This window comes from Vipera ursinii (assembly GCF_947247035.1).
Source record: "Vipera ursinii genome assembly, chromosome: 1".
NCBI classification, from domain to species: Eukaryota; Metazoa; Chordata; class Lepidosauria; order Squamata; family Viperidae; genus Vipera; species Vipera ursinii.
This window is the reverse complement of record NC_139512.1, coordinates 293,395,662-293,410,967: the sequence shown is the minus strand read 5'-3', so window position 1 is coordinate 293,410,967 and position 15,306 is coordinate 293,395,662.

Below are 15,306 nucleotides of genomic sequence, written 5' to 3'. Positions count from 1 at the left end.
TCTGGCCAAGCAAGTAGGAGCGCTTAAGGATCCTGTTGGGGAGAGGATAGTCCTTCGCGTTTTCGTCTTCTAGGTGCGTAGCTGGGATCTTGCAGGCATAGTCCTTTTTACCTCGGTTTTTGACAGGCACTGGAATGTAGTGTTGGCCAACCTCTCCTTATTTTAAAAGTTCTCAACTCAGTACCAGTTGGAGGCAATTACCAATATTCCGGTCATGTTCTTGACTTGCTCTGTCATGCCTTCTTTTGGGGAAAGACTCTCAACCGATCCAGACCTAAGCGATACTTAAAAGCAGGGGGAGAAACTTCAAACACATACCATGCACGTAAAAAGGTTTTTAGCTGGATTCGGATGCATACGACTACTACTGGGTAGTAATAGAGTGAAACAACAGTAGCATTGCTAGGTTTAATCACATTCATACAACCACCCTCCTCTCCGTCTTATGTTCTGTTTTATGTCTTTACATTATGAAAACGTCTCAATGCCTAAATAAATATTGTCTTGATTTGGATGCAAACATCCAGTTAGAATGAGTTATAAATAAATAAATGTAGGTATGACTCAGTTTGCTTGCACTGTATTTAAAAAAAATACTTGAAGAAAACACCCACTTTCACATTTTTGAACCAATTCACAAAATGAAACTTGAATTGTATTTGAAATACTCAATTGTTCATATTTTGTAATGCAAATACATCAACTTTATTTTAGATCTATAAAAATATTTATACAGAAATGTATATATATTCATGAAAATTATATAGAAAATATTTATTTTTACAAAGTACAGTTCTTATTGAAAAGTTTTAACATACAATTTTTCTTTAAAAACCCCCCTCCCCCTCCCTTCTCCCTCCCCCCTACCTCTCCCCCCTCCCCCCCTCCCCCCCACTTCCCAGAGCTAAATACAAGGTATATTTAAAAAAAACAATCATAAACAATCATATACTAACAACTATAAACTCTAAAATCCATCACTCTCTAGCTTATATAGGATAAAACAAGCCTTAGTAATATTAAATATATATAAAAAAACTAAAAGAAAAAAAGAAGAAAAAAGAAAGAAGACTTATTCAAATGCTACATAAAACTTCTTAACCCTATGTACAAAGTACAGTTCTATGGTCGCCTGACTTCAGAACTAATTGGGTTGTTTATAAATTAAAAAAGGAAGACATCATAACATCAAAAATGGTACTAGTCATCCAGAGGGGACAATGGACACCCTCTTTCTCACTTAGCACCCAACTTAAAGGGGTCTGACAATCACCCTAGCCTAAGACCTGGAGAAAGAGCCATGTTTTCAAGACTCATTTAAGGCTGGCAGAATAAGAGCAGTTGAAATCTCTGGTGGGTTGCTTTTGCAGAGGGTGAGTGCTGCAACAGAGAAGGCACATTTCCCAAATCCTGCTAGGTGACAATTTAATTACTAGAATCCAGACGATACAACTCTCTAATTGTAAGTAGTGGAAACAAACCATGGGAATGTATGATCTCTTAGATAATTAGGTCCTATGTAATGTAATGCTGTATAAATGATAATCACTACCTATAAGTAACCATGCAACTTGAAGTTGTCAAAACCTGAAGGAGATGAGCAGAACACTATTTGTCCATTACTACTTGCATTGCCACAACTGCAAGGGATCTTCAAAGGCAACCCAATGTAGAGTGCTTCGGAATAGTCTACAGAAGAGACGACTAAGGCATGAATGACTGTAAAGAGGTTCAGGAATAGGCAAAACTGGCACACAAGATGGCCATATTGGGCACCATCCCTTAATAGAAAAATTCAGCAACATAGGTGAGCCCACTCCCTAAGCAGAGTAGCCCAAGAACCAACAGCTGAGCCCAAGCCTATTCTTCTCCAGCCCCCCTCCCCCCCTCCCCCGTTTCCAAGCCATAATAGCCTCCAGGCCTTTGACAACATTCTTGGCTACTTGGTTGACATAAACAACTGGGTCAGACTCATAATTTTCACAGACAAAGTATTGATAAACCTTGTAGGATACAAAAACAAGCACAATACCTAAGAATGTTGGTTTATATGCTTCATAATTCATTTTGTTCTGTAATAAGTTGTTGAAGATTTCAATAAATCACTTGATGGTAATAGAAGATTTTGTTTTACAATCTAAAAATTAAATCACATGTTTCTTTTTTGATTTGTCACAAACAACTAGCAAGGGTATTGTGATTATGAACTGTTGGGAGGCCATTTTGTGGGGAAGTTTGTAATATATTCTCAAAATTCCAGTTGTGTTCACCTGTCCAAAATGCAGCCTACTCCCAATATAAATGATACTGGGGGAAAAAAACATTTCAATCCTGTGTTGTCTCTGTAATGTTGCTATTATCTGGACCCGTACCAATCGGGTTTCAGGCCTGGACACAGCATGGAGACGTCATTGGTCACTCTGGTGAATGATCTCTGGCGGGCTCGGGACAGGGGTTGTTCCTCTGTCCTAGTCCTATTAGACCTCTCAGCGGCTTTTGATACCATCGACCATGGTATCTTGCTGCGGCGTCTCGGGGTTGGGAGTGGGAGGCACTGTTCTTCAGTGGTTCTCCTCCTACCTTCTGGGATGTTCGCAGTCAGTGTTGACGGGGGCAGAGGTCGACCTCGAGGCCTCTCATTTGTGGAGTTCCTCAGGGGTCGGTCCTCTCGCCTCTCCTGTTCAACATCTATATGAAGCCTCTGGGTGAGATCATTCATGGTTTTGGAGTTGGTTATCATCAGTATGCTGATGATACCCAGCTTTTCATTTCAACCCCAAACCACCCCAGTGATGCCCTCGATGTGATGTCCCATTGCCTGGAGGCGGTCCGGGTCTGGATGGGGAGGAACAGGCTTTGGCTCAACCCTGACAAGACTGAGTGGCTGTGCGTGCTGGCATCTCAGGAAATTCAGATTATTCCATCTCTTACTATGGGGGGATGAGTTATTACCCCCCATAGATAGGGCTCGCAACTTGGGTGCACTCCTAGATTCACAGCTTTCCTTAGAAGATCATATAGTAACTGTGACTAGGGGGGCCTTCGCCCAGGTTCGCCTGGTGTGCCAGTTGCGACCCTATCTGGACTGGGATGCCTTGCGTACAGTCACTCATGCGCTCGTGACCTCTCGGTTAGACTACTGCAATGCCCTCTACATGGGGCTGCCCTTGAGGACCACTCGGAGGCTTCAGCTGGTGCAAAATGCAGCCGCACGAGTTGTGTTGGGGGTCTCCCGATACTCCCATGTTACACCTCTGCTCCGTGAGCTGCATTGGCTCCCAGTTGCCCTCCGGGTGAGATTCAAGGTGCTGGTGATGACCTATAAAGCCCTACATGGCATGGGTCCGGATTACCTACGGGAGCACCTGCGGCCGGTGTCAACTTCCCTCCATCCAGTGCGCTCCCACAGAGAGGGCCTCCTCAGGGTGCCACCGGTCAGAGAATGTTGACTGGTGACCCCCAGGGGGAGGGAATTCTCTGTGGGCACGTCAGACCTTTGGAACTGTTTACTGGTTGAGCTCTGGATGGCTCCCGACCTTTGCTCCTTCCGACGTGATCTAAAAACTTATTTATTTGAACAAGCCGGCCTGGTCTGATGGGTTTGGGGTTTTAATTATTGATTTAAACTAATTTATTGTATTGGGCACAATTGTTTAATTTGTTTTTAATTTTTGTATCTTGTACTTTTGGTATTTATTGCCCTATACACCGCCCTGAGTCCTTCGGGAGAAGGGCGGTATATAAATCAAATAAATATAAATAATATAAATATAAATATTGTTTCTTCTCCTCCTCCTCCTCCATCAATTCTAAGTTAGTCTTCCTAGTCGATATGACTTCCACTGACCTCATATGCTAGTCACACATATTCCATTCATGGAATATGTGTGACTAACAGATGAGGTAGTATTGAATTTGAAATCTAACATCTTTAACTTCATTGCTTTCAATGGGAGCCAAATGCAACTAATAGTCTGGAGCCTATATAGTTTTTCAACTTTCTCCAAAAATAATTTTTCAGTTCCACCTTCCTTCCTTTGGAAACAAGCAAAAAAGCCCTCTCTTCTTTGATTCATGAAGACTAGTTCACTGTTTTGGGAGTCTGTTGTAATAGGCATATAACTACTTCAAAATCCAAAATTCAGGCCTTTTTGTAGTCTCAGTTCCAGTAGTCACTGCTTCCTTAAATTTATTGGACTCAAATGTCTATACACCAATGCACAAAGTTTGAACCGTAAACAGAGTGAACTAGAAATTCAGGTAAATGAGGGCAGATATGATATTGTTGCCATTACAGAAACATAGTGGGATGAAACCCACAAATGGAACACACAGCTAGAGGGATTAAAATTATTTAAAAGAAACAGACCAAATATAAGAGGAGGCGGAGTTGCACTCTCTATATGAAATAACTACATCTCTACAGAATTAGATCACAACAATGATGAAAACTGCCTTGAATGTATTTGGGTCAATATAAAAGGGGGGGAAATGACATTGCCATAGGTGTTTACTATAGGCCACCCAACCAAACAGAGGAAACAGATGAACTTTTTGCTAGTCAGCTAACTAAGGTATGTAGGAAGCACATCACAATAGTAATGGGGGAGTTTATTACCTTGACATTAATTGGGAGACAAACTCTGCACCAAGTGGAAGATCAAACAGATTCCTGACAAACCTAGCAGACGACTTTTTCTCCCAAAAAGTAGAGAAGGGAATTAGGGGATTAGCCATATTGGATCTAATCCTGACTAACAGAGATGAAATGATAGAAGGTGTTGAAGCCACAGGAATCTTGGGGGGAAGTGATCATGCAATATTGTAATACAACATTATGGAAGCATAAGCAATGGAACACAGTCAAACTAGAGTCTTGGACTTTAAGAGAGCTAATTTCAATAAACATAAAGCTTGGGAAGGATTCCATGGATGAGAATCCTAAAGGGGAAAACAACTCAAGAAGCTTGGGAAATTTTGAAAAGTGAGATAATAAAAGCCCAGTCTAGCACAATGCCAACAAAGAAGAAAAATAACAGTTTTCACAATGCCAACAAAGAAGAAAAATAACAATTCTCAAAAGAAACCAACATGGCGGCATAAAGAACTCTCTGATAAATTGAAAGATAAAAAGGACAAGTACAAAAAGTGGAAAGAGGGGCACATAATTAAAGCAGAATATCAGCAAATAGTCCGAGCCTGCAAAGATGAAGTGAGGAAAGCTAAGGCTCAAAATGAACTAAGGCTTGTAACCAAAGTCAAAAATAACAAAAAAGCATCTGTCTTTGCACAAAGGGAAAAAAACAGTCCAACCTATCAAAAACAGTACCATAAAAAACAGATTAGAAACACAAGTTAAGATAGGCAAGAAAATGGTAAGTGAGCATCTGTCCAGCCTAGACGAGTTCAAATCACCAGGGCCAGATGTATTACACCCCAAGGTTCTCAAGGAACTGGCAGATGTGATTTCAGAACCACTGAACTATATTTTTCAAAGATCCTGGAGGACTGGGGTACTACCAGAGGACTGGAAAAGAGCTGATGTAGTTCCCATCTTCAAAAAAGGGGAAAAAAAATAGATCCAGGAAATTACAGACCTGTTAGCCTGACCTCAATGCCTGGGAAGATTCTGGAAAAGAATCAAACAATGAATCAGCGAACACCTAGAGGCAAACAAAGTCATTACTAAAAGCCAACATGGGTTTGTCAAAAACAGATCATGCCAGACAAATCTTATTGCATTCTTTGACCAAGTGACAAAATTAGTGGATCAGAGGAATGCTGTGGATATAATTTACTTGGACTTCAGTAAGGCATTTGATAAAGTAGATCACAACCTACTACTTGATAAGATAGAAAAATGTGGGTTTGACAGCATCACCACCAGATGGATTCGTAGTTGATTGACTGGCTGTACTCAGCATGTGATCCTCCCTAATGGTATACCTGGAAAATATTCAGCAACAGTTGGGAGAGTGTTTTTTTTAAAAAATATTATATTTATTGGAGACACTTCATGGAGAAACATCCACCACAGTTAATGCTGAATCAAGCTTTTGACACATACAATTTTATAAACATTGGCATTCATATGAATCTGTTTTAAAAATGGCCCAGTTATTTTTGAAATGGCAAACAAAGGAAATAGGCTATCAGTTTAAGAGGAATAACATTAGCTTCACCAGAATGGAAAGGAAGGAAGGAAAGGAAGGAAAGAAAGAGAAAGGAAGGAAGGAAGGAAGGAAGGAAGGAAGGAAGGAAGGAAGGAAAGAAGAAGGGAGGAATAGATATTTCTTCCTAGATATTTCTAGCAGGTTACTGGATAGGACATGCATAAATAGTGTTAGAATTTTTAATAAATACTCAATACTAATAAGCCAACATTGTTTAATTTATTCCAATGACATATTCTCTGAAATTTCTGTTGGCAGTCACCTAGACTTAACACTATACTTTGACAGTTTTATTAAAGCTTCATTTTTCAAAATATGTTACCTTTGGCATTGGCAATCCAAAGCCAAATGGGAATGGATTGAAAATATAAAATATGTTGCAAGCCTTATTTAGACTAAGACATTAAAAAAAACATTTCCACATAATATATTTATGCCAAGTGCAAGCATCAGGAATAAAATACTCATAATCTCTTTTACCTCAGATGTGAAACTGTATTTTTCCCACATAATGATACATACCTTTATGTCAAGGTAATTATAATTTAGAAGCTGACCGGCAGGCAGAAGTGATGTGTGGAGAATGTGTCAGCAGAGCTTTTTCGGAGTAGTGTTCCTTTAAGAGACTGTGTCTGAGTGGAATGACAGTTGGAATCTTGAGCTCACTCGAACCATTTGTACATAACTGACTGACTTGTATTCTGTATGCTCCCTGAATTTGTTGTTTCATGTTGTATATTAAACCACAGTTCTTTTGATAAACCACTGTCAGATGTTTGTGATCCTGTGTTATCACAAGAAGAAAGAAAGAAAAAGGCTGCGATAATTTATATTATTCAAAACAACCCTTTACTTGACTGGTATGTTTGAAATATAGTTCCTTCCACTCACTGCAAAAAATTAACAGGAATTAAAATAATTTTTAAAATCTTTTTAATTGTTCTATGTTACAATCGATTCAGAGACACTGATACGAGCTAATGCTAGTTGGCTTCCCAGTTTGAAGGTACAGCTTAGTTTTGCATCGCTCTAAACCTGCAACAATATATACAAATAAAATTCCTTAATTTTTAACAAACATTATGTTTCTACATTTCTCTTAATAAAGAATTTTAAATCCAGCTTTGGCAGTTATAAGAACATCAATGAGCAGACACATGAGAGCTTCAAACTTCAATTTTATGTATTTTAGCTGTCTGAAGAGAAATATGCTAACTTTATGTCTTCTGATCTTTTACAGAGATTTTTGTAATAAAGAAATGAATAATGGAGACAGTCACAGATTAGTTTCTTGATACTTCTAATAACACCTAAGCATCTCCATATATAACATTCTCAAAATACTTGTCATTCTATTAAAAACATAATGCAAATGAATATCTCACTAAGAGACATACTTCAGTACTCCAATAATGTTCTTTGACTGTAAAGAAAAACACTATACGTGACTGTACACGGTATTATATTAAAGATATTTCTAATGAAGCAAGTTGAAAGTAAATGTTTTCTTCAGGTTAAACTTGGCTTCCGATGGATTTTGGCAACACACTAAGAGGTGTTCTGGAACTAGAACTGAAAAAAAAAGGATTGTGCAGTTGTACATATCTGTGACCTGCTGGTTGCCCAAAGTGCATTAAGAAAGGTATTTCATTAGGTGAATTGATAGTTTAATGTTGACAGATCCTTAAAAGTGATTTAATTTTATATTTTGCCACAAGACCAGAACATCTGTCTAGATCTCACAAAAATAGATGAATCCCAAAATATGCTGTGGAAATTGCTCACAGAGGAAATAGGAAATGCCTTCTGATGAACTACATATTGCATTCCAAATTCATCACTAGCTTTCATAATTTTTCTCCAATTGAAAGTTTCATAGAACTTGAGATGGGTATCTGCCTCCACCCCCTTTGAGTCAGTTATCCATAATTTTTCCTCTTTCAGTTTATGTAGTCAGCATAACATTGCAAAGAATATGTGTATTACATAAAGCTGCTTTTTATCAAATAAGCTTGGGTTTGGGGGTCAAGCGTAAGATAGGAAATCACCAAGCTACTTTGTTTGAAGTTGGCCTCTTGGAACAGCGCAAGTTCCTTCGCTGTGATAATTTTGCTGCTAAAGCCCAGCACAAAAGGAGCATGTTGTAGGAAAGGGCAAATTAGCTCCAAGAGATTCAGCGCTGCTGATTTAGCCTGGTAAAAAGCCTGCTTGTTCTAGCTATAAATAACTTGAGTGTGAGGAAAATCTGAGCTTCCCAAGGAAATTGTATTAGGATATGACAAACAGAAAATAAAAACCATTTAGAAAATGTGTCAAACTTCCTCTGACAATTAGCTTGCATGTTTTTCATTTGGGTATAAAGTTTGTTGATACTTCTCCAGGCTGATGGATATCTTCTCATGCCATTTTAAAAACAAAAAGTCCTAATCTGGATTTAATTTTCTTTCTTTTTATATTTAAAACTATTAAAGATAATACAAAGTTTATATGTGTGGTTGGCTCTGATTTTTTAAAAGAAACCGCTCTCTGAAAAATATTAAACTGAATACCTAACACACATTTTGAAAACCATCTGGTAGGCTGTGAACCAGTTAGTAGAATCTTATATTTCCATTAATTTCCTACCAGTTTCTTATTTTGAATTTGTATTTCAAAATATTGTCAGAAAAAATAGGGAAATGTCTTTTCATTGTTAAAAATTTACTTACCTTTCCCCAACTTGGTGCCCTCAAGAACAACAGCTTCCAAATAACCGGTTGATGTGGCCTTCAAATGTTTGGGCCACTTATACTTCAGTCTTTACTGTTTACATATTTGTGGATTAGCATCCCTAAAGACCCCTTTCCCATTTCAGGATGAATGGATGCTGGGTGGTTTGTGTATCCTCAGCTGCAGTAAAACTGGCTCTGCAGCAGAAGTAACCATAGGCCGAAGGCATCTCGCAATTCCCTGCTGGAATGCATGATTTTCAGACAGCGTGAATGCCATCTGAGTCCTCAGTATCCAGTGGGCTAGGCAATTCTTCCTGCTGCTTTTATAGTAACTATGTTTCCAGAGCTGCTTCCTGGCATAGTAAGTACCAAATGCCAACTTGTTTCAATCCATAATTAAGCATTACTTTGAAATAGTATTGATCACTCAGTGTCTTTAGCTCCAAAGGCAGCTTCATGCATATTTTTCCCTGCATGGAGACCAATGGGTACGCTGTTTTCATATAAAGGTATTTTCCTATAAGAACACTGAAACCAATGCACACTGCTTAAGAAAGGGGTCCCCAACCCTCAGGCCACAGCCCACTACTGGACTGTGGCCTGTTTGGAACCTGGCTGTGGAAACAGAGGGCAAACACGCACAGCTCCATTTGTGTGTTGGCAGATGCACATGCTGCTACTTGTGCAAATGGAATGCATGCTCTCCCACTGCTCGCACAGAATCATCCCCTCCACCAGTCTGCAAAGCTAGAAAGGTTGGGGACTGCTGGCTTAAGGGATGAGTTGGATGTGTGTTAAAGCTCCTATCATGTTGTTTCCCAGGGAAACATAATACAATAAAAACATTTTATGGGCAGATGATGTATGATTATCATATCCTGAACTCAAAATAAAGCTCCTTCAGGATAGTTTGGCTTATTGTCCCAACTTTCAATGGCAGTAAGAAGTGTTTTGTCCTATACCCTATAAGTACACAAGGTCTGTGGATGTATGGCTTGCTTTGCCTCCATCATCCATTTAATTCTTCAGTAGTAAGTTGGGAGCTAGTGGATAAAGAATCATAGATAGAAAGCATAGGTGATGGGGAAAACCTGCAAATTATTTTTTTTTCCTGAGATTTTGCTAATTGCTATAGACATATGTCCCAGCATGGAAATAATAATAAAAAAATCATGTAGTTGTGAAGCAGGGCAATAGCTAGCCCAAAAGGTGAATAATTGTTTGAACCAGTCCAGGCTATATCCTTTAGCCCACGGGTCGGCAACCCACGGCTCCGGAGCCGCATGCGGCTCTTTGAGCCGTCTCCTGCGGCTCCCAGTCGCCCGCTGTGCACGCACCTCTCCGAATGGGCGGAGGCATGTGCGCACCACTCTGAATGGGAGGAGGTGCGCGCGCACCACTCCAAAGGTTTGGAGAGCTGCTCGCGCACCTCTCTCGCACCTCCACCAGAACACCCATTTGGAGACCTGCTGGTGTTTGGGCGGAGGTGCGGTTTGGAGACCTGCTGGTGCCGGTTTAGAAAGCTGCCGCGGCCCGCAGCAGCTTTCTAAACCGGCACCAGCAGGTCTCCAAACCGCCGTTCGGGCAGAGGTGTGCGCGCACCTCTGCCCGAACACCCGTGTCGAGACCTGCTGGTGTTCGGGCAGAGGTGCGGTTTGGAGACCTGCTGGTGCCAGTTTAGAAAGCTGCCGCGGCCCACAGCAGCTTTTTAAACCAGCACCAGCAGGTCTCCAAACTGCTGTTTGGGCGGAGGTGCGCGCGCACCTCCGCCCAAACACCCGTGTCGAGACCTGCTGGTGTTCGGGCGGAGGTGCGGTTTGGAAATTTAGGGAGGCCAAAGGAGGCACTCACTAGGCTCTCCTAACTATCTATTAACTTTCTTGAAACTGATTTAAACTAAAAAAGTAAGCCTAAATTATAATGTACTCATTGCTCCAGCAATCTATATTCCAGATCTATCCCAAATCAAGGAAAGCAGGTTTACCATTCCCTCAAGCCTTTTCTAAATAGGAAACATCTTGGTCTTAATTTATCAGCATGCAGCGTTCCATTTGGAACCTGAGTTGCATAACAAATGTTTCCTCCACAGAATTCAGATTCTTCTATGAACTGATAGCTACTGAATGGATACTACCCCCCACTCTATCCATTTGTTTCTTTGCCATGCTGGTTTCAACAAAGCCACAGTTGCGTCTCTGCCATATGGGGATACTGAAGACTTGGCTGTGTCCCCTTGCCTTGAAATAAAGGAAATTCTTTATACAATCTACTTGATTATGATGAAAAATTATGCCTGCTTTTTTGTTTTCTCTGTTGAGTAATAATACTGGACAAAAATAACTATAAACCACAAAAACTTTGCACAATTTGTTTGTTCATAGCTCCCGTGATTTTGTTTCAATGTTCTAGAACTATAACAAATGTTTATAGTTCTTATCATTCTTAAGAGGCCTTTGCTGGATCCAACAGTTACTGACAATTTTCATCCAATTTCTGTTTGGGGAAGGTTGTGGAGAAGGAGGTCAACTTACATCTGTAGAGGCCTCTGTGACAGAATCTGGATTCTTTTCAGTCAGGATTCAGATCAGATTATAGTACAGTAGAGAGATGGCACTGACTTACTAATGACTTTTGGTGGGGTCAGGGTGATTTGGATAGTACAGCCATCCTGGTCCATCATGATGTCTCAGCAGCCTCCAGTATATTTTTTATATTTTTTATTTTAATCCCATTTAATATCGTGCCCTTCTCCGAAGACTCAGGGTGGCTTACAATTTAAGCACAAACCAATGTGCTTAGCAATAGCCTTCATTCTATGTATATGCCTGCTTATTAGGGCTTTTGCCCCGCCCCCCCAAGCGGCATTATTACACAGTCAGCTTATTGCGCCCAACAATCTGGGTCCTCATTTTACCTACCTCGGAAGGATGGAAGGCTGAGTCAACCTTGAGCCTGGTGGGACTCGAACCTGCACTAGTATAATCAATCACAGTATCCTTCTGGACCAGTTGAGGGGACTTGGAAGCACTGTTCTTCAATATTTCTCTTCCTTCCTCAATTCAATGTTGGCAGGAGGAGACAGATCAAGTCCCTGCCATATGGGTGCCCTAGACTTCACTGTCTTTCCATTTCTATTTAACATAAAGCCACTGGGGGAGATCACTTGCCAGCATGGAATATGGCATTATCAGTACCCAGATGTTCCCGAGCTGGGTGATGCTGCTGAAGCTGTGTCTCAGTGCCTGGGGGCTGTTGGAATTTGGATTTGGCTTCAGGCCAGTCCTGGAAAGACCAAGCAGCTGTGGGGTTTACAGCCTCCCTGAATGTGAAAATTTCCCATATTTAATTATAACCTTAAGTTGCTATAAAAAGGTAAAGTTAAAGGGTCCCCTGCACATGTGTGCTAGTCATTTCCAACTCTAGGGGACAGTGCTCATCTCCGTTTCATAGCCAAAGAGCCAGCACTTGTCCGAGGATGTCTCCGTGGTCATGTGGCCAGCATGACTAGACGCCAAAGGTGAACGGAATGCTGTTACCTTCCCACTGTAGTAGTCGCAATTTTTCTACTTGCATTTTTACGTGCTTTCAAACTAGGTTGGCAGAAGCTGGGACGGGTAACAGGTGCTCAACTCTGTTACGTGGCACTTGGGATTCAACCCACCAAATTGCCGACCTTCTGATCGACAAGCTCAGCGTCCTAACCCACTGAGTCCCTTCTAAGTTGCTATACTCTACATCTTTACCATGACAGTTTCAATAAAGCCAGCAGTTGACTCTTTGCTGCAGTTGGGACCCTAAAAACACTAAAGGGTTCTTATAGTTTCTTCAAAATATATATTACCTAAATAGATGTGATGCATTTTAAAAACACACAGGGAAAGCCCATGGGAGTAAATGAAAAACATAATAAACCAACCAAGTTAAAACTAACCAAGGACAAGATCTTCCAAAGAATGACCAGAGATAATCTCAGCATATTGGGATAGGAACACCTACAGGGACAGAGGGAAGGAGCTTAAAAAAGTCAGGAGGGCATTCCCAACCACATGATTGAAACCCCACCCCCACCCCTTTTTATTTGTATCAATGTCAGGGCTACCATCTTGACTTTTTAAACACTCTCCCCAAATGACCTTTTTCAGTGAAATATGAAAGAGAAAGTATGATGCAAGAGTTCTATCCGGATCAGCACCCAGGGATAGGGCCTTCTCGGTGGGAGCGCCTGCCCTCTGGAACCAGCTGCCGGTGGAGCTGAGAACTGCCCCCGACCTCCGATCATTCCGCCGGGGCCTGAAGACCTGGCTCTTTGAGCTCTCGGGCCCAGACTGAGGAGAAATTTTTAATTTGGGGTTCTTTTTAATTGAGTACAGGGTCAATTTAATATTTTTTAATTTGGTTCTTAATTTTTGTATTTTGGATTTTTAATTCCCTGTAAATCGCCCTGAGTCCTCAGGGAATAGGGCGGTATATAAATATAAATATAACTAACTAACTAACTATTGTTTCCCAACAGTACTTAAAGGAATTAAGTGCCTAGAACAGATTATTTTCCTCTGATTGAGCTTTAAAGATTTGATTTAAAAGGGCAATTGTTTTTGATAGGAAATGAGCCCAGGTGTGTGTGTGTGTGTGTGTGTGTGTGTGTGTATAGACAGATGATGATAGATAGATGATAGATAGATAGATAGATAGATAGATAGATAGATAGATAGATAGATAGATAGATAGATAGATAGATATTTTTAGTATCTGGAGGTTTTTCTTTCTTGTTAATTGAAAACATTCTGCATCTGGAATGAATGATAGAGCCCTTCTGCTGTTTTTAATTTGAATTAAAATACATAAGAATTTTGCTGGCAATTATTTATATTAGAACTTTTTTTGCTTTCGTTATAAAAAAAAGTAAGAGGAAGTCATGCATACCTCCAAGTCTGTAATGCAGCAGGCAATTCCAGTTCTTTGTTGCCAGAACTTGTCAAATGATACAATACTTGAACCTCATCACAACATTAAAACAATGCATTTGATATCATCATCTTCATTACCATCATCAATTACCAGCTTGTAAGGTAGACAATGACCTGGTCACATCCAGTATATATACAAAGCGATTTTATTAATCAGCTTCTCTTTCATTGTTCTTAGTCTGATCTTTTGCCCTACATTCCTAGGAAGTGAATAATATCAGTGGAGATTACCCTCTAGTACCACATCTATTACTAACAGGCCATTATACAGATTGTACGCAACCTAATTAGGAAATGCTGTAGTCAGCTGGGTGGGGATGTGTAAAGAATTGTTTTAGATGAGCTTTGCTTGTTATAAAAAGAGTGTTTGTAGTGAAGGATTTGTGAAAGGTATCCTATGTGGTTCTCATTGTTGAGCTTAGATTTCAAAATCAGATCTCACATTCCAGAGTAAGAGCCAGGCCTGACATCTTCTCATATCTGATGGTCAGGGTTTAAAGGCAGAAACAGAATTTATGTAAACCAAATTTTGCTGTTTGCTTATTTGTGTTTAATTATGGGGTATTAATGAGTAGGTTCTAAACTTTTGAGCACCTAAGGGAGTATTCCATTGGGGCCTATCTCCATCATCTACAATTCTATTTTCATTGTCTCAGAGAATCTGGGCTGGAGTTAAAGTTTGTTGCAATTGCAAAAGGTTGTCCATTTCTCCATCCTTTGTTCTAATTGGGAAGTACAATGGTTAAAGTATCTGGTCTTATAGTGATGACATTAAAAAGAACCTGAACATGCCTTCTTCATCAAGTAGTTGACAAAGATAAAGATTTTGAGGAACAGTATCTGAGGAGTTCTAGCTCATACTAAAGCTCAAATACTTTGGTCACCAAATCAGAAGAGAGGACTCACTGGAAAGGACTCTGATGTTGGGAAACATTGAAGGCAAAAGGAGAAGGGGTCAGCAGAGGATGAGATGTTTAGATAGTGTCATTGATGCAGTGGGCATCAGTTTGGGCAGACTCAGGGAGATGGTGGAGCACAGAGGGGTTGGTGTGTTGTGGTCCATGGGTTGCACAGCATGGACTGAACTTAGTGACTGAACTACTTAGCGACTGAACAACAACCATCACTTAGTTTTTCACCAGCCTATATTGCATTAAAGCTGCTATCCAATTTTAGCAAACACATTGTTACAAAATCTTGCAATTCTTTTGTGCACTCTACTGTATTTAGTCTCTCATAGTCTGTCTCAAAATACAGTGTATTTTTCTTTCCCCACACAAATGTCCTGCTATCCTGCTTTTAAATGACAGGGCAGGAATTGCATTTTATGGTGATCAACTTAGTCCTTACAACTTTTATGGTGTATACATTCATTAATCTTTAGGTGTCACAAGATTCTTTGTCACTTTCATTGCAACAATTAACATGTACATCCATTTGGGAATTAGAAGGATA